The 18,615-nt window shown below is 61.2% G+C and overlaps 1 protein-coding gene and 1 pseudogene across 3 annotated transcripts in view; one reads left to right on the top strand and one right to left on the bottom strand.

Annotated features, from left to right (window-relative positions):
• Positions 1-16,636, bottom strand: part of SBNO2 (strawberry notch homolog 2) — a 69,122-nt gene extending 52,486 nt beyond the window's left edge. For all 3 annotated transcript variants that reach the window (XM_023192729.2, XM_023192734.2, XM_023192731.3), the window contains exon 1: positions 16,482-16,636. The gene's annotated coding sequence lies outside the window, so the exon portion shown is untranslated. The remainder of the gene's footprint in view (positions 1-16,481) is intronic.
• LOC111531781 overlaps positions 4,999-18,615 on the top strand; it is a 39,241-nt pseudogene continuing 25,624 nt past the window's right edge.

Raw genomic sequence — 18,615 nt, 5'->3', positions numbered from 1 at the left:
TTTTTTTTTTTTTTTTTTTTTTTGAGATGGAGTCTCGCTCTGTCGCCCGGGCTGGAGTGCAGTGGCCGGATCTCAGCTCACTGCAAGCTCCGCCTCCCGGGTTTACGCCATTCTGCTGCCTCAGCCTCCCGAGTAGCTGGGACTACAGACGCCCGCCACCTCGCCCGGCTAGCTTTTTGTATTTTTTTTTAGTAGAGATGGGGTTTCACCGTGTTAGCCAGGATGGTCTCGATCTCCCGACCTCGTGATCCGCCCGTCTCGACCTCCCAAAGTGCTGGGATTACAGGCTTGAGCCACTGCGCCCGGCTGAGCACCTGTCTTGTGGAGCCCCTTCACCCCTTTGCGCTCCTCCCCCAGACCAGAGCTGTCTGCAGATGGGGAGCTGTGTCCACGGGGCCCGGTTGTCCTGCCGTCCTCTTGCTGAACAGGGTTGTGACCTCTGCACTTTCTTTTTTTGTTTTTCAGATGGAGTCTCGCTCTGTCGCCCAGGCTGGAGTGCAGTGGCCGGATCTCAGCTCACTCCAAGCTCCGCCTCCCGGGTCTACACCATTTTCCTGCCTCAGCCTCCCAAGTAGCTGGGACTACAGGCGCCCGCCACCTCGCCCGGCTAGCTTTTTGTATTTTTTTTTAGTAGAGACAGGGTTTCACCGTGTTAGCCAGGATGGTCTCAATCTCCTGACCTCGTGATCCACCCGTCTCGGCCTCTCAAAGTGCTGGGATTATAGGCTTGAGCCATGGCGCCGGCCAACCTCTGCACTTTCTGATGTGGACACGGAGGCCCCTAGGTGAAGCCTTGACGTGACCCCAGAGCCGGACTCAGGAGCTCAGGCCATGCTGTGCCCACGTTCGCCACGGCAAAGCAAAGACCCTGAGAAGACGCTGGCCGCAGAGCCATAACCGAGACCACAGGAGGACCCTGGCACACCCCAGAGCACTCCGCCCAGGCCTGGGTTCTGGTCGCCTGGCACAGCCGACAGGCATCTCAAGGCCCATGCCAGCAAAGGCAGACACGGAGGCTTCCAAGTCCTCAGAGAGCGAGCATGGCCGTGTGATGGAGCCCCACAGACGCCGCCGCACGGTCCCTCGAAGCCGCGTTACCTCAGCCGAGATCCTCCCAGCAGGCACAAGGTGCTCCCTCCTTCCCAGGACCTGAAGACGGCAAGGAGCAGGCCCCCGGGTGTCCCAGGAACACCGCAGAGCCGCAGCCACGAGAAGCGCGCCACAGGACAGAGCAGCCTTGCGGCCTCCGGTGACATCACAACCATGACCGCCACCTGCAGCCGTGACTGCCGCCCCACAGCCATGACCCCACCTGCGGCCGTGACCCCACCTGCAGCCGTGACCCCACCTGCAGCTGTGACCGCCACCCACTGGCCTCCAGAGAGGCTCAGGACAGGGTGGTCACCCTCTACCTGGCAGGCGCGCAGCGTGGCTTCCTAGGACCAGGGGGGTGGGGGGCTGGCGGATTTCACAAGGCTCAGCTAATATGGGGCAGAGAGCCCTGCAAGCTCCGGGCACCTGGCCAGGCCCCAACTTGGCTGCCAGGACCGTCTGGTAGGGAGGACACTGCAGGCCATCTCGGGTCCTGACCCCCGCAGACAAAGCACTTCGTCCCTCAACATGGAGACTGGGGCAAGTGAGGCCTGAAGGGCTGGAGCCAAGGCAGGGTCTGCCCAGTGAGGGACATTGGGGGGCTGGGAGGTAGCAGGGGACAGTGGGGGGGCAGCAGCAGGGGACAGTGTGGGGGTAGTGGGGGGACAGGAGGACAGCAGGGGGACAATGGGGTACATCGGGGGGACAGTGGGGGAACAGCTAGGGACACAGTCAAGACATCCATGAGGTTCCCCTGCTCCTGGGCCAAGGTGCCTGCCTGACACGACTTCACCCCCGACAGAGCAGGGCAGCGGCAGAGCAGAGGAGGGGGCCGGGGAAGGGAGGCGGGTGAGGGAGACCCGAGTGTCGGGCACTGCCCTGCCCATGCCGGTGCTGCTCTCTGCAGCCACTGGCCTCCGGGTGCCCCCACCTGCCCCGCGTGCTCTCTGCAACCACTGGCCTCCGGGTGCCCCCGCCTGCCCCGCGTGCTCTCTGCAGCCACTGGCCTCCGGGTGCCCCCGCCTGCCCCACCACGCAGCCACATTCCCACACCACCCTTTCACACGTTCCACCCCAGGGGCAGCACTCACGCTCCGGCTGTGGGTGCTGGGGAGCAGCTTGCGCCTGGCACCTGTTTGTGATGGGGGAAGCCGCCCCGGTAGTGAGGCCGGCAGCCTGACCTAGCTGCTGAGGGAGCGGGAAGGGCTGGGCCTGGCTGAGGAAGGGCAGCTGTTCACCTGCATCTCTGCAGCCCGGCTGGAGCTGGTCACGGTCCCCAGGACCTCAGGGGCAGCCCCATCCACTGGCTACAGCCAACTTCAGGCACCAAGTCCCCAGGCCCTCAGGGGCAGCCCCACCCACTGGCTACAGCCAACTTCAGGCACCAAGAGCCCATGAAGAAGCCACTCCCACACCCCTGCCCAGGCCTCGAGGGGTCTGCACGGCGGACTCACAGGAGGCCCAGCATTACGACGGCGGCCACCTGGCTGCAGTGAGTGCCTGGTGGACACCCCCGAAGGGCAGTGGGGAGACCTGGGGCAGGACACACAGGGCGAGGCTACAGAGCAGGGGCAGCCGCCTGGACCCACCAGGTGGTCTCAGCTCACTGCAACCTTCGCCTCCCAAGTTCAAGTGATTTCTGTGCCTCAGCTTCTGGGGTAACTGGGATGTGCCTTCCCACCGCAACACAGCTTTGACCTCCCGGGCCCCGATGAAGTGGGTCTCAGGACGCCCAGGACAGCCACATCATACGACGCTTTCCACCTCTCTACTTGAAATTTTCTACAAGTTCTCAAGTCTGCTGCCAAGCTTATCAGAATTACACAGGGAGCTGTGTGGGTCAGCTGTGAGGCCCGGAGCCCCCCTGTCCCAGGCGGTGGGTGTCATGGCTCTGCTGCCTTGTGAAACAGTGGTCAGGCAGGCAGGGCCGGAAGGGTGACAGCTGAGCCCCTCCCTTCCCCGGGGAGCCAAGGGGGTGGGGCCAGGACCGCGGGGAGGAGCCGACGGACAGCTTCCCCAGGAGCTGGCCAGCCAGGTGGACGTCCTGGCCCGAGGTGAGCTGGCAGGGCCTTGTCACAGCCACAGAGGGTGCCTGGGACCTTTGCAGGCGTCCTCCCGGCCCCGAGGCTGTGGGCCTCCTTTGTCGGGGACACAGGGCTCAGGGACCACTCCACACCCTGGGCGGGGGAAGAGACGGGGCCTTTTACAGTGAAGGTTTTCTTCTTTTTGAAAATAATACAGCCAGGAACAGTGGCTCACACCTGTAATCCCAGCACTTTGGGAGGTCAAGGTGGGAGGATCGCTCGAGGCCAGGAGTTCAAGACCAGCATGGGTAACATAGCAACCCCTTATCTCTACAAAAAAATTTAAAAATTAGCCAGGCGGCCAGGTGCGGTGGCTCACGCCTGTAATCTCAGCACTTTGGGAGGCCGAGGCGGGAGGATCACGAGGTCAGGAGATCGAGACCATCCTGGCTAACACGGTGAAACCCCGTCTCTACTAAAAATACAAAAAACTAGACGGGCGAGGTGGCGGGCACCTGTAGTCCCAGCTACTTGGGAGGCTGAGGCAGGAGAATGGTGTGAACCCGGGAGGCAGAGCTTGTAGTGAGCCGAGATCACACTACTGCACTTCAGCCTGGGCGACAGAGCGAGACTCCATCTCAAAAAAAAAAAAAAAAAAAATTAGCCAGGCATGGTGACATGCACCTGTAATTCCAGCTAACCGGGAGGCTGAGGTGGGAGGATTGCTTGAGCCCAGGAGTTAGAGGCTGCAGTGAGCTATGATCACGCCACTGTACTCCAGCCTGGGTAACAGAGCAAGACCCTGTCTCAGAAAAATAAAACTTAACAGGCATCCACACCTGCACCCACACAGGAACCCACACACGCACGCCACCCACAACTGCACGTACACCCCAGTGGCACCTGTGCCTGCACGGGCACCCCCACCTGCGCCTGCAAACACACTCACACCTGCCACCGCCACACGATGGGGAAGGTGGCCCACGCCAACATCAACATCCAGGTGGTAACACTGTTCTCTCATTTTACGAGACCTTACCACCGAGGCAAACACATACGTGGGAATCTCTTTGTTATCACTCCTTATCATAATTGTATCACTTCTCACTACAGCCACAAATCTGCAATTATCTCAAAAGTAAAAAGTGTGGCTGGGTGTAGTGGCTCACGCCTATAATCCCAGCACTTTGGGAGGTCAAGGCAGGCGGATCACTTGAGGGCAGGAGTTCGAGACCAGCCTGGACAATGTAGCGAAACCCCGTCTCTACTAAACACACACACATAAATAGCCCGTGTTGCAGCACACACCTGTAATCTCAGCTACTCAGGAAGCTGAGGTAGGAAAATCACTTGAACCCATGAGGCAGAGGCTGCAGTGAGCCGAGATCGTGCCACTGCACTCTAGCCTGGGCAACAAAGTGACACTCCGTCTCAAAATAAGATAAGATTTTTTAAAAGCGTAATTCGCAGCATGAACTGGGAAAACACGTTGGGCTCATGGCTCTGCTGCCCGCCAGGCCCTCCACCAGCTGTGGGAAAAGCCGCATCCTCAGCTGCCGCAAACCTTCACGCAGGAGAAGGAGGCCACCCTGGCAAACCACAGGCACGCCGACGGCACGCGGCCACATGGGCTGCAGCTCTAACCCTCATACCCCCTGCAGCCCAAAAATCAATCGCAGGGGAGGCCCCAGGCTCGGGCCCAGACCCAGTCCTCCCTCCCCGGCCTCGTTGCCTGCTCAGAGCCCAGCCTGCCCCTGAAAGGACCAGGGTGCCACTGGCCCAGGCTCAGTGTCCAGGGTCCAGGGAGCACCGACTATGGGTGGCCCCCCCTTACCACAAGGCACAGGGCCAGGTCTCCCAAGGGCACCTCAACTGGTGCACAATGACCAACGTGCCCGACACCTGCACCCCAGGGGCCCCGAAAGTGCCGTGCGTGCGTCACGCTGAGCGACACACCGATGCCCGCGTCTCGGGACCCCCGGAGTGCCACGTGTGCGTCTCCTCACCCAGGGCCAGCTGGGTCCCCCACCCTTGCCAAGCTGCCCATCCATGAATGAAGCGGTGGGAACTGTCCATTTTCCCTCCACCCTCCACACCCACCTGCCCACCAGTCCAAAAGCGTCCCCCTAAACCACAGCCCTGATGCGGCCGCACTTCCGCTCTGGCCCAGCAGCAGCTTAGAGACCTTGGGATAAAGACTCACAGTCCCTGGGGCCCCAGACCCCGCCTCTCCTCTAGAGGGTGCCGCCCACCCTCTCTGTCCTCGGAAATGCTGTTGGGGGGCCAGGCACGGTGGCTCACATCTGCCATCCCAGCACTTTGGGAGGCCAAGGTGGGTGGATCACTTGAGGTCAGGAGTTTGAGACCAGCCTGGCCAACATGGTGAAACCTCATTTCTACTAAAAATACAAAAAAATTAGCCAGGCACGGTGGTGCGCACCTGTAATCCCAGCTACTCAGGAGACTGAGTCAGAAGAATCGCTTGAACCTGGGAGGCAGAGGTTGCAGTGAGCTGAGATCTCACCATTTCACTCCAGCCTGGGCAACAAGAACGAAACTCCTTCTCCAAAACAAAAAAAAAGAAAGAAAAGAAACGCTGTAGGGGAGGGGGCCTGGATCTCAACCCCTGCAAGGGGGAAATCTGGCTTCCTCTTACCCAAACGAGCGCGCCAGAGGCAAGGGACCAGCTGACATCAGCCTTGAGGGACCAGACTTCTCCAGGCTGGGAACCTTCTCCCAGCTTCGTGGGGTGGAGCCCAACCTTCAGACCAAGAGAGACCATCCTGACCTTCAACCCCATCCCCAAAGCTCCCCAGGGCTAGTCTAGCCCCTCATCCGACACACAGAGAAACGGAGGCCAGGAACCTGACGCTGGTGTCTCTGAGGCCCCGTGTGAGGACCTTGGAGACCAGCTGACGTCATGCACACCCAGGCCTGCCGCCGGACAGCGTTCAGTGGCAGACTATCGTCCACCCGCATTCCAGACTCCGACTGGCAGAGGGGAGGGGACGCCGGGGCTGTAGGGCCACCAATGTGGACAGGGCAGAGCCCCAGGGACAGCCTGTACTGGGGACGTACGGGCACAGGATCAGACCCCACAGTGCCCGCGGGCCACAAGGCCAAGACAGGGTCTGGTAAGTGACGATTTGGAGGCTGGTCCTGAGGTGCAGGAGGGACTGCCAGGGACACAGAGGGTGCGGGGTGACTACAGTCCCCCCAGACTCACATCCACCTGCACCTGTGAGTGGGGCCTTATTTGCTCACAGGGTCTCTGCACACGGGGTTGGTTACAATGAGGATGGTGGAGCGGGGTGGCCTATGTCCCTGTTAGCAACTGATGTCCTTAAGAGGAAAGAGGAGGCCGGGCGCGGTGGCTCAAGCCTGTAACCCCAGCACTTTGGGCGGCCGAGGCGGGCGGATCACGAGGTCAGGAGATCGAGACCATCCTGGCTAACACGGTGAAACCCCGTCTCTATTTAAAAAAAAAAAAATACAAAAAACTAGCCGGGCGAGGTGGCGGGCGTCTGTAGTCCCAGCTACTCGGGAGGCTGTGGCAGGAGAATGGCGTGAACCCGGGAGGCGGAGCTTGCAGTGAGCTGAGATCCGGCCACGGCACTCCAGTCTGGGCGACAGAGCGAGACTCCGTCTCAAAAAAAAAAAAAAAAAGAGGAAAGAGGAACGTGGACACCCACACACCGGGAGACGGCCGCATGGAGACGGAGCAGAGGCTGGAGTGATGCGGCCACAGATCAAGGGCGCCTGGAGCCCCGGAAGCTGGGAGAGGCAGGAAGGGTCCTCCCCTGGAGCCTACTCCTTGACCTCAGATTCCTGGCCTCCAGCACAGGGAGAGGCTGCTCTAAGCCACCCAGTATGCAGCACTGCTGCGGCCGCCACGAGAAGCTCGTCCAGGGAGAAGGCTGCTCCAGCCCTAACCCCAGCGTGCCCTGGAGTGAGGCGGCACGAGGCTGTCTGTGGATTTCCACAGCATCCCAGGAGGCGTTTGGACCGCAGTGGCTCCAGGCTGCCAACCATGGGCAGAGGCCACCGCTCCCGAACTTGGACCCTGCCATGCGCAGGCACAGGCCAGGCGGGGCTGGGGAAGCCTGGGAACCCCGGACCAGCCCGGCACCGCCTGCGGTTTCTCAAGCACACGGGGTGGCAGCCCCTCTGTTTAGGATGAGGACAAGGTGGACCCGGCGGGAGCAGAGGAGCCGGGGTCCAGGGCGAGCAAGTTCCGGACTTCCCAGTTCTCCCCGCCCCAGGAGCAACTGCAGTGGCTCCGGCTGCCCGGAAGTGGAAGGGGCACTACAGCCTCACCACCCCATACCCCAGGAGCCTACGTGCTTCTCTCACAGGGAAACGTGTACTGGCCGGACTCAGGGTCCTGTGGACGGGGTTGGAACCCAGCGCCCGGGAAGCTCCCCTCCCACTGATGAAGGACCTCACTCCGGTGGGTCCTCCGGAAAGCGGGACCACGGCCATCACTGCCCCGCTCCTGGGAGGGCTCAAGGGTGTCGGCCGTGGGGGCTTCACAATGCACCCCTGATTTCCAGGGAAGCCCCTGCCCATGCCTTCCGGGGCCTTCCGGAGGGGCCGAGAGACTGGTGCCATGGGAGGGAAAGTTGCCAAGCTCGGAGACGGCCAGGAGCAGGAACAGCTTGAGTGGGGTGCTGAACTGACAGCTTCTCTTGCCAAATCTCCTGTCCTGCCCCAGCACAAAGCCTCCCCGGTGCACAGGGCCAGGTGCTAGGACACTATGGGGGCATCCCAGATGCCGGGGCGGTGGAGACAGGAGGAGGAGGAGGAGGAGGAGGCGGCGGCGGCACTGTGGGTCTTCCACAGGGTGTGCCTCGAAGAGGGCAAGACTCCACTGCCCTGAAGCAAACAAGGTGTCCAGCCAGAGCCAGGGCCACACGCCCAGTAGGTAGTATCCAGAGACCCCTGGGCGGCAACCCCCCGCCATGCGAGGGAGGACACGGAGCTGACGTGGCCCCGCGTGACATCTGACCCCGCCATCTGGGGCTCCACCAGGTCAGGGCTGCTCAGCTGACCCCACAACCCCACCAGGCATGGTCAGCACGGCGCCGAGTGAAGGCCTGGAAAGGGAGTAAAGGAGGCCCTGCGGGAGGACCTTGGTGCTTCATCCAAACCAACCTCAAAAGTGGAAGCCACAGGGCCAGGGGGACGTCGTGGCTGAGATGCAAGCAGAGTGCGGGGCACTCCCGAGGCAGCACTGCTGTCCCTGAACAGAGGGGAGCCCGGGCCCCAGAGTCAGGGCCAAGCTGCGTAGTGGTCGTTGCTGGCACTCAGCCCCGTACCCTCGGACAGAGCAAGAGTCCCAAGCCAGGAATGTGAGAACCACTCCTGTTAGGCAGAAACTACATCTGGAGAACCAGACTCCAGATCCAAGACCCCAGCCACCAGGCCCCAGACCCCAGGTCCCCAGATCCCCAGATCCCAGTACGCAGACCCCAGATACCAGGCCCCAGATCTCAGACGCCAGATCCCAGTACCCAGACCCCAGACCCCAGCTCCCAGAGGGAGGCCCCAGTGAGGGAGTGGAAAGGAGATTCCGTGACACAAATGCTTTGCAGAAAGAGCCCTCCAGGCCGGGCAGCGGGGGCTCCAACGCAGGGTCCCCACGGCCAGGCCTCACTGCTATTGGTGGTTAACGCCCTGTCTGCCTGGCCAGGGTGGTGCGGCTTCCTATGGCAGCCAAGCAGCTTCCACGCAGCTTCTGCTGCTGTGAGGAGCCCACTCACGTCCTGTGTTTATTTTTGGTCTTTTGGGGCCAGCGCGGTGGCCCGTGCCTGTAATCCCAGTGCTGGGAGGCCATGGTGGGAGGACTGCGTGAGCCCAGGAGGTGGAGACCAGCCTGGGCAACAGAGCAAGACCTCAACTGCACCTGCGTACGCACACACACACTCATACACTCACACACTATAAGCCGCCTAACACACCGAGCTGGAGCCTGTGGTCCCTTCTGACCCACGGGTCTTTTTCTCCTGAGCAGATGTTCAGCGAAATCCCGCTCGCTCCAGACCTCCGGTCCCCTTTGAAGTGGAGGTGCCCTTGTGTGTCTTCAGTCCGTGTGGAGGGTAGTCTGGCCCATCCCATACCTGCTACCATCACTGCCTCACACCAGCGGCCTCAGGCCACAGGTCTCCCCACCTGGCTCCTTGGGGAGTGCCAAGCGTTGCCAGCAGCCGGGCTATGCTGACCCAGGGCAAGTGGCCCGACTGGTCACCATTGTCCTTGAGCTCCTTAAGTCCAGCCTTGGTCACGAGGACCTGCATCCGAGCCCAGAGGGCATCAGGTCCTGGAGGAGGGGAAGAGTCCCTTCTGGCTTCAGGCTGGGCTTGAGGATGGCAGCTCCGAGACGGCCCAGAGCGAGGCTTCAGCGCTGACTGCCGGAGCCGCGTGCCCTGTCCTGACAATGGCCGCACAGTCAGGCCCTGCTCCACGCCTGGGGGAGGGAACAGAGGCCCCGAAATCACAGAAGCAGGAACCCCAGGTCAGGTTCACCGGTGGGGCCTGATCCGTTTTCTCTCAAACCCAGCTGCCGAAAACGACACCCAGGCGCCGTCTCTGGGCACAGCAGGTCCGAGGTCGGGTGGGCTGGCTGCCCCATGGCCACGGCTCCGAGGCCAAGGTCGAGGCACTGCTGTCCTGGACCCTGGTCTGGGTTCTCCGGGGCAGTCCACGCCTGAGCTCAGCCAGGTGGTGGGATTCTGCTCCCTGCGGCCGCTGAGCTATGGCCCCACTTCCCCGCTTTTGGGGTGCCACATACCCCATGACGCCATCCCTCCCAAAGAGAAGTCAGCAGAGCAAGGTCCCTCTCAGGCTTCTGACCTGACCTTCCCTCCTCCAGACGGAGAAGGCTCCCACGCGAGGACATCTGTGACAATGCCAGGCCCTGAGGAATCCAGGGCGATCCCTCTGCAGAGCCCCTGTGCCCTGGGAGGCACCTCACCCATGGCTCCAGGGGCTTGGGGGGACCGTGGCACCTCTGGGGCTGACCCAGACCCGCAGGACACAGCGCCAGACCATGAGGTCTCAGCCTGCGGTCAGACTGCATGCACGGAAACCCAAGTTCCTGAATGGCCAGCCAGGGGCAAAGCCGGCCACTGAGTACGGAGCAGGCTCTGGGGGACACGGTCCTGCTCCTCTAGGGGCCAGAGGCTCTGGATGTGGAACTCAAGTATCCTCCTCTCAGCATAACCTCCCCGCCCCTCCCACGTCCTCTAAGTGGGGCAGGAGCCGCCTCACCAGAGCTGAAGGAGGGGGCCACACAGATGCACCCCTGGGGAGGGGCAGCAGAGACTCCTAGGCAGGAATGTGGCCAAGGTTTCTAGATCATCTGGTTTTTCAAGAGAAGCCACAAGTCTGGGTTTGAGGGTGGCAGCCCCTGATGTTCCAAAGTCGGCAAGCAATTCAAGCAGCCACACCCCACCCTGGGGCAGTGTTGGGTGCCCAGCCCTCAGGGTCACCCCGAGAGCGCCTGCCTCCACCTGGGGGCTCGCAGCTCCCCCGAGCTCCTGGCCGTCACAGTCATTCCAGGATCTGATAAAAGCCCCCGAAAATGCCCCTGGTCAGCCCAGCCACACCCGGGCAACACCAACAGCCGTTCTCCACCCGGGCCCCGGCGCCCAGCTGAGACCCCCTGCAGCTTCTGGGGCTGGGCCCCTGCCCCACCAGCGAGAACATTCCGGTCACGGTGATGTCGCCCTGAGAAGCTCCGCACCGTTCCCCGTGGCCTTGGAACCCCCTTCCCACCCACGGGTTCCGGCACCTGGCGACTATCTGTTCCCATGGAGCCTGGCCCCTCACAGCGCAGGGAGGCCGCAGTCATTGGGCACGGGTCCTGCGACCTGTTCCACCCGGCCCCTGAGCACCGGAGGCCAGGCGGTGAGCACAGCGGACCCTAGAGGCAGCTTTCCTCAGTTTACCTGACACGCAGAGGAAGACGCCGCCTCGCTCCAGGCTGGACGGGCGGCCGACGGCGGTACGGGGCCATGACAGGGCGGGGACTTTCTCCGTGACCCTCGCCGGCTGCCCCTCCCCGGCTGCCCCTCCCCAGCAAGTGACTCAGTTCCAGAAACGTTTACTACCCGCCAGGCCCGAGGGCTCACCGGCTTCCCCTCCCCATGCCCCAGCACCCAGGGCCTTGGCCCCCCGAGCCACAGCAGCAGCAACTCCCAGGAAACGTCAGGGACCCGCCTTCCAGAACCCGGCGCACATCACTTCCAAAACACAGGGAGGCCTGGAACCCAGGCCAAGGCTGCCTCTTTCAGTTTCACTTGGGCGCTTGTTCTTGCTGGGGACAGAGGCTAATGGCAGGGCTCCGGGAAGCGCAGGCACGAGTCATGAAGCAGGTCACTGAGACAGCGGGGCACCAGGCCTGCCAGTCCCTTCTGCTGACCCCAGCCAGGGCCCAGCACTCCCATGCCCTGCACTGCACGGTGCCTGCAGGGGAGCTGACTCGGCAATGGCTCTCTGGGCCCCTCCTCCCACCCCATCGCTCATAGGGTTGTCCGGGGAGAGAGGCCCAGGAAAATCCGCAGGAGAGCCAGGGCACAGGGCACGTGCGCGGCCCCAGGCTGAGGCCTCCACGGGACGGAGCTTCAGGGCCACGCTGCCACGCTGAGCTCTCAAAGGGCCTCCGCCTGGAGCACCAGGCACCCTCAGGCTGACCAGACGCTGCGCGCCACCCATGTGGCCCAAGGCCTGTCCCCCTCGTGCCAGGAGTCCCCTAGGGCCCCTTCGAGTACAATGCAGCATTCCCTGCCCCTGGAAACAGCGAGAGGTTCAGGGGCAGAGCTGGGACTGGCCGAGGGGCCCCTGGGGGTGGGGTGACGCCATCTCTGTTGCTGTCCTAGGGGCCGGGACAAGACGGCTGCCCAGCACCCCCTGATGCGAGCTGGCTGCAGGGCTGCCTGGCCGGTTCCCGGGGACACCACTCTCAACCCTGTGGTGACAACAGGGCATTCTGAAGGACAGGCAGGTCTTACTTTCTGTTAAACACTTTCATTTTCCCTGAGATACAATCCACGCCAGGAGGGGTACCTGTCCGGAGCGTATGACTCAATGGGTTTCGATGTATTCTGAGGCGGACCACCATAGCCTCTGATTCCAGAACATTCCGTTCCCCCAAAAAACAGCCTTGTCCCCAACAGCAGTCACTCCCCACCCCTCTACGGCCCCTGCAACCACACGTCCACTTTCCGTCTGTGGACTGCCCTGCTCTGAACACGTGACCACACGTCTACGTCCCGTCTGTGGACTGCCCTGCTGTGGACACATCACATGAATAGAGTCACGTGTGGTGGCCTTTTGTGTCTGGTGTCTCCCTGCGAGCACGTCTCCGCAGAGCATCCATGCTAGGCGCGCGCACAGCAGATCCAACCTCCGCCTCCTCACAGGGCCCAGGAGGCCCAGGACAAGAGTAGATGGGGCACACACGTCCGAAATCCCCATCTTGGCCAGAACCCCAGGTTTGCCTTCGCCCCCAGGGCTGAGCCCTCTCCTGAGTCCTGGGCCCTGTGATGGGTGACGGCACCTCCCAGCAAGGAAGTAAGGTGACCACGGAGCTGGCAGTCTGCTCTTCGACCCAGCCCGAGGGTGCAGGTGCCAGCTGACCTCCCAGGGACTGGGGGCGAGAGCGCAGAGGCGAGGGGCAGGGCTGAGAGTCCACCCACACTGCTGGGCGGACAGCGGGCAGGCCAGGACGAGAACCAGGTCGGGGTGACCTCGCTCTCAGGCTACAACAGGCAGCTGGACACACCCGGCCCTCCCCGTGTGCTGTCTGACCACATAGCCCTTGGCTGTGGAAAAAGTGACTGGAGGCACTCCAGGCCTGCCCACAACAAATCCCACGCACATGTGCACACAGACACAGGCCACGCACATGTGCACATAACACACGCAAACATACAAAACACATGTGCACAAGACACGCACAGGCAGGGGTGCATGGGAACAGGCAGCATGCACACAACACACACATACACACACACAATGGACACATGCATAACGAGCACAGGTGCACAAGCAACATGTGTGCACACGCAACATGCACACAGAGTACACGTTTGCACAAGCACGGGTGCACAGGTGATACACACGCACCCACAACACACACAAAAAAACACACGTGTGAGCAACACACGCAGGCACAGGCAACATGCAACACACACATAACATGAGCACACACACAAAATACACACACAACAACCAAAACACACACACAACACACGAGAATGGGCACACAGGCACGGGCAACACACCACAAAATACACGCATGCATAACAGACTCATGAACATGGGTACACAGGCACACACACAACACATAAACATGGGTGCACAGGCACATACACCGTGCACCCATAAAACACACGCGTATGAAACACACAAACAACACACACATGCACAGGAGCACATAGCCACAGGCATGCACATTCACACACGGAGAAGGCACACGCATCCGTACGATGCACACAGAACGCACACACATCCATACGATACACACACAGAACGCACACGCATCCGTACGACGCACACGGAACGCACACGCGTCCATACGACGCACACACAGAACGCACATGCATACGTACAACGCACACACAGAATACACACCTCCATAAAACACACAGGCACACAACACACATGTGCATGCACACGGCACAACATGTAGATACACAAAGACACGTGTACACACACATGCACAGCCCCCGGGGCCGCGCTGGCGCCATGGGGGGCTGCCTCCAGGAGTGTTTACAGCTGTGGATTACATGACACCGCTCCCTTCCCAGAGCTGATCCCACCCCTCCAGCATGGGGGCCCCCTGGGAGGGGGGCCTCTGGGAGCTGGACTGGTTCTGCAGACAGTTGCTTCTTTGTTCGGGGCAGAGCTCACTCTCGCGGTGTTGGCGTTTCCGCCTGGGCCCTGCCGGAGGGGCATCCGTGACTCTGCTGGAGCCGGGTTGGGCAAAGCCCAAGCTGGTCACACCCCCGAGGGTGGGGGAAGCCTTAGGCAGCAAGTAGATGGGGGGGTCTAGGGGTGGCTGGCGCAACCTCCCTCCACCTCGGTTTCCCTGCCAGGTGAGAGGGCAGTGACTGCCCACGGTCATGCGGCTGGGGAACCTGCACCCTCTCCTCCGCACCTGCACACCTGGGCACCTCCTGTCTAGCCCAGAATCCAACCCAGAGTGAATGGATGAGTGAAGCTCCTGCTGCCTGTTCTGTGCTCTGCCTCACAGGCTCCCTCCCACTGGAAGTCCAGCCTCTGCCTGCACAGCCCCCTCCACACCAGGGTCCTTCTGGCTCCTGGCAGGTGTGGGCAGATGTCTGCTGGGATCCTCAGAGTTAAACAAAAGCCTCCTCCTTGTGCTCTGAAATCACACTCCAGGGGCTGCCAGGCGCCTTTCAAGTCCTTCCCTCTCCAAGGATGAGAGCCTGCCTGCGTCTCCCCTGCTGTGGGAAACCCTGGGGCCCCTATCCTGCTGTTCTCCAGCCCACCCACTGAGGGGCCCAGACCTCAAATTTGCCCTTTACTTGGCAAGAACTCTGAAGGTGGCCCAGAGCAGGCCACTGTGAAAAGCCATCACCCCACGACAGGGGCCACCCCTGGGAAAATCCAGGGCTGGGCAGCCAGATCCCTGAACGCCAGAGGCTATCTGGGAAGAAAGGGCGTGGACAGCACCTGCCGGGCCTGCCACAAACTCTCTGGGTCCCAGGTCCCCACCGCTCCTCTTCCAGGGCCAAGTCAGGGAGACCCATCCCAGGGAGAGCACCCAAAACAGCACAGCACTCCTCAGTCAGGAAGCAGCACCGGCTGCCCCGGCCCAGAGGAAGAGGCCTGGAAGAAAGTTTGAAGCCTGTAATTCCCGTGTCATCGGGCTGGCTCCCCATGGGGTCTGCGGCCCTGGGGCCCTGGCTCCTTCCATACTCTTCTCTTGAACCTCGGCTTTCTCTGCCTCTCTGTAAAACACTCACCGCAACCCCCTACCCACAAAACTGGCAGCCAGCATCAGCACAGGCCAGCTCCGAGGCTGGGGACTCTCGCTGACAGGGCGTCGTGCAACAGATGGCACCAAACTCATCCCGTCCTGGCAGTCACAGGCAGGAAGGACGTTCCTGAGCAGGCGGGACCAACAGGCATTCCGGGAAGAAGCAGCCAGGGGAAGACCCGACTACACATTTTATAGATTTCTTTTTTTTTTTTTTTTTTTTACTTTTCAGAATGTTGATCCGTTCATCTGAGGAGACGCCCACCGTCCCTGCCCCAGCACCATCCGTGCCCGGCGTCCCTGGAGGCGCTGGGTGGGCTCTCCACAACGCCTGCCCGCCAAGCCCCAGGTCAGTCTGGGGATTGGTCCCTCCAGGCCCCACCAGCCTTATTCTTCGGGGCTCTGGGGCGGTGAGAAGACGGCCCTACGGGGGACAGGACCCACCAGGCGGCCGGCGTTTCCCATTCACCGTCACTCGCTGTTCCCGGGCCCCACTCGGGCCATCTCAGCCCGCTACCCTCCCTCCTGCCGGTCCCTGGAAGCCGGGTTTGAATGCGACCCGCACTCCCACCCCCAACACGCTCTGCAGACTCCGCCCAGACGGCCCCGGGGTCACCTAACATCAGCAAGCCCCCATTCCAAACCGGGGACCTCCACGCAGAAACCGAGAAACTTTCTGCCCCAGAAGAGAAGTCGAAGGCCCCGGGGGCGGGAGCGGCGGGGGGAGCTGGCGGAGGGAGGGAGAGAGGACTGCGCTGCGGGGCCGAGAGGGCAGGGGTCCTGGGACCGGGGACAGGGAGGAGGAGGGCGCACGAACGCCCAAGGAGCCTGGAGTCAGGAATCGGGGAGGCAGGAGAGATTGGGGGTCACGGGGCGCACGGAGTCGAGAGTCCCCAAAAGGGAAGGGCAGCATACCGAGGAAAAGCGGATGCGGGGTCACCACGGGGCTCGGGGACACCGAGGAGTGTGGGGTCAAGGGTTACCAGAACACGAAAGGTCGGGGGTCACCAAGCAGCGCGGGGCAGGGAGGCACCGGGAAGAGCGGGAAGGAAAGGTTGGGAGGGTTGTCGTGGAAGGTGGGGTCAAGGTTCACGGCAGGGGGTCGCCGAGGGGTGGGCAGGTCAAGGTTCACGGCGGTGGTCGCGATGCAGCCCGAAGTCAACGTTGGCGGCGAAGGGCGGGGTCGGAAGGGGTCGCAGCGGAGAGCTGGGGTCGCGCCGCGCTCGCCCCCGCCCCGCGGCCCCCAGAACCCCCAGCCCCGGGCGCAGGGGTCCGCGGGGAGCGCCGGACCCACAGGCGGGGTCGGGCCAGGCAGGGGTGCGGTGGAGTGGGGGCGGGGGTCGCAACCAGAGCCTCACCTCGGGCCCGGGTCTGGCCGGGCGCGGAGCCCGCAGCGCCTCAGTTTCTCCGAGCCTCGCAGCGGACGCCGCTCACTTCCGGGTTTCGGGCGCCATCTTGGGGGGCCCCGCGCACTTCCGGTCATGCCGCGGGGCGGGGCCACCAGCTGTGGAGGCGTGGTCTCTGTTCGGGGGCGGGGCTACCTTCCAGGCCAATCCCTTGAGGCCCTTACGCTGTCCGGAAGGGGCTGGGACTCCTAGGGCTCTGAGTTCGAATCCCACCCTGCCCGGTTCCCTTGAGACCCCAGCACGTGCTTTCACCTCCTCAAGCCTCAGTTTCCTCTTCTGCACCATGCTGGTGAAATGAAACCTGCTTTGTGGTACAGCAGCCCTTTTTCTTTCCTCCCTCAGAACCCCCTCCAGGCCTCTGCATGTGCCACGTCCCCCACTGGGGCTTACTCACCCTAGACTTTTAAACTGAGACTCCCTCAAAAGCTACTACAATGATCACCAGCTGGGCGCAGTGGCTCATGCCTATAATCGCAGCACTTTGAGAGGCTGAGGCAGATGGATCACTTGAGGTCGGGAGTTTGAGGCCAGCCTGGCCAGTATGATGAAACCCTGTCTCTACTAAATGTACAAAAATTAGATGGGCGTGATGGCAGGTGCCTGTAATCCCATCTATTCAGGAGACTGAGGCAGGAGAATCGCTTGAACCTGGGAGGTAGTTGTTGCGGTGAGCTGAGATTGTGCCACTGCACTCCAGCCTGGGCAACAGAGTGAGGCTCCATCTCAAAAATAAATAAATAAATAAATAAATAAATAATGAAATAAAATAATCACCTCTGGGCCTGTCAGACATACTTTCTCTCCCAAAGTTCTCTCTGTTCATTAATCTCTCTCCCTAACCAAATGCAGGTCTGGATACTGCAACATAGTGACAGGAACATGGGGTTTTGGGTAAGTCCCAGGGGCTACCCCCAAGAAAGCAGAGTCCTTTCAGGCAGGGCCATGGGGGCCTGAGGGGCTCCTCTTCTGGGTGGCTGTAGTGGGAGGCTGCCCTGCGTGGGGAGCCGGAGTCTCAGGGCACTTTTCCTGTGACTTGAGCCAGTGAAGGTAACTCTAGTGTGGAAGGCACCACCACCTCCCAAGCCCAGTTTCAGCCATGACAATACTGATACAGCTCCCTGGACCCAAGTGGCCACAAGCTGGAGGCCCCTGCCCCCATTCCAACCCCCAGAAACTACAGTTGATTTGTCCATGAGTTCGTTCAGTGACTTCTAATCAAGGCTTGGTCGTGAGCTGGGAAAACCCAGGGTCTGAGGACTCAGCTGTCTGTCCCTACATCAGAAAGCCCCTGGTCTAGGGGAGAGAGAACCTGGACCAGACACTCCCATATGCAGAATCTCAGGGAGGGTTGAAATGTCTGCCTAGGGCTTCATAGAGGGCTGCATGGTGAAGAGGGTGTTGAAGCTGGGGTTTTGAAGTTCAAGTAGGAGTGTGCCAGGTAGACAAGAGTAAGAAGAATAGGCTGGGCAAAGTAAAATCTGTTCAAAGGCCTATTAAGGCAGATAATAAGTAGGTTTAAAATCTTTTTGGAACTGGGCGTGGTGGCTCATGCCTCTAATCCCAGCACTTTGGGGGGCTGAGGTGGGTGGATCACCTAGGTCAGGAGTTCGAGACCAGCTGGCCAACATGATGAAACCCTATCTCTACTAAAAATACAAAAATTAGCCGGACATAGTGGTGGGTGCCTGTAATCCCAATTACTCAGGAGGCTGAGGCAGGAGAATCACTTGAATCTGGGAGGCGGAGGTTGCAGTGAGCCAAGATCGCGCCATTGCACTCCAGCCTGGGTGACATAACGAGATCCCGTCTAAAACAAAAAAAAAAATTCAGGACAAGGACCCCTGTCATCAAACCCAAAAGCACAAGAGGGCAGTTGGGGAAACTGAGACCTAGAAGGCCAAAGTGATATGTCCAGAGTGAGATGCAGAAGGCATACAAGGACATTTTGCCCCTCGCCTTGTTGGGGTCTCCTTTACCCATGGTGACAGAACGGCGTCCACCTGGTGCGAGCTTTTCCTGAGTTCCACAGAGTAGACAGACCCGAAAGAGATACTTCCCTCCACGCTGAATCTCTTTTTTTTTCTGA

This window comes from Piliocolobus tephrosceles, chromosome 21, assembly GCF_002776525.5.
Source record: "Piliocolobus tephrosceles isolate RC106 chromosome 21, ASM277652v3, whole genome shotgun sequence".
In the NCBI taxonomy this organism is placed as follows: Eukaryota; Metazoa; Chordata; class Mammalia; order Primates; family Cercopithecidae; genus Piliocolobus; species Piliocolobus tephrosceles.
The sequence above is the reverse complement of the archived record's forward strand: the minus strand, read 5'-3'. Positions and strand labels throughout refer to the sequence as shown.